The sequence below is a fragment of the Propithecus coquereli genome, unplaced genomic scaffold (assembly GCF_000956105.1).
Source record: "Propithecus coquereli isolate 6110/MARCELLA unplaced genomic scaffold, Pcoq_1.0 Scaffold14148, whole genome shotgun sequence".
In the NCBI taxonomy this organism is placed as follows: domain Eukaryota; kingdom Metazoa; phylum Chordata; class Mammalia; order Primates; family Indriidae; genus Propithecus; species Propithecus coquereli.
In genome coordinates, this window is record NW_012138468.1 from 927 (window position 1) to 1,586 (window position 660).

Genomic DNA, 660 nt, shown 5'->3' on the forward strand with positions numbered 1-660 from the left:
TGGCTCTGGAGGGTTTGGCCAGTGCCTCTCCACATCCACCCCCACTCAGGTGTCTGCCTCCTCCCTCTGGCGCTGGAGGCCCCCCCTTGGGGAAGCAGGCAAAAGGCCTCTTGGCCTGGGCATTTGCTGGGGAAAGTGTGGCCCAACCTGGACTCTGGGGGCATCACCAGCCTCGGTGTAACATCCTGCCGTTTTCCCCAAAGAGCACCCTCCTCTGTTATTGTCGAAATGTCCCATGGGCTCTGAGGCCTGCTGGTCCCCCCGCCCTGGTCCCTTCCCCTGCTGTCTGCGGTATGCTTCTTACCTTCCAGCGGGCGGGCTGCAATGGCTGGTGGATTGAGCGCTGCACCCCAGCACCTGGCTGCTCCATGGGATTCTGTTGAACAGACAGGCAGTCCCCTGTGAGGGGAAGGACCCTGTCTGGGAGTCAAGAAACCTTCACCATCGGCCGGGCGCAGTGGCTCACACCTGTAATCCTAGCACTCTGGGAGGCCGAGGCAGGAGGATCCCTTGAGGTCAGGAGTTCGAGACCAGCCTGAGCAAGAGCAAGACCCCGTCTCTACCAAAAAATAGAAAGAAAGTATCTGGACAGCTAAAAATATATAGAAAAAATTAGCCAGGCATGGTGGCGCATGCCTGTAGTCCCAGCTACTCGGGAGG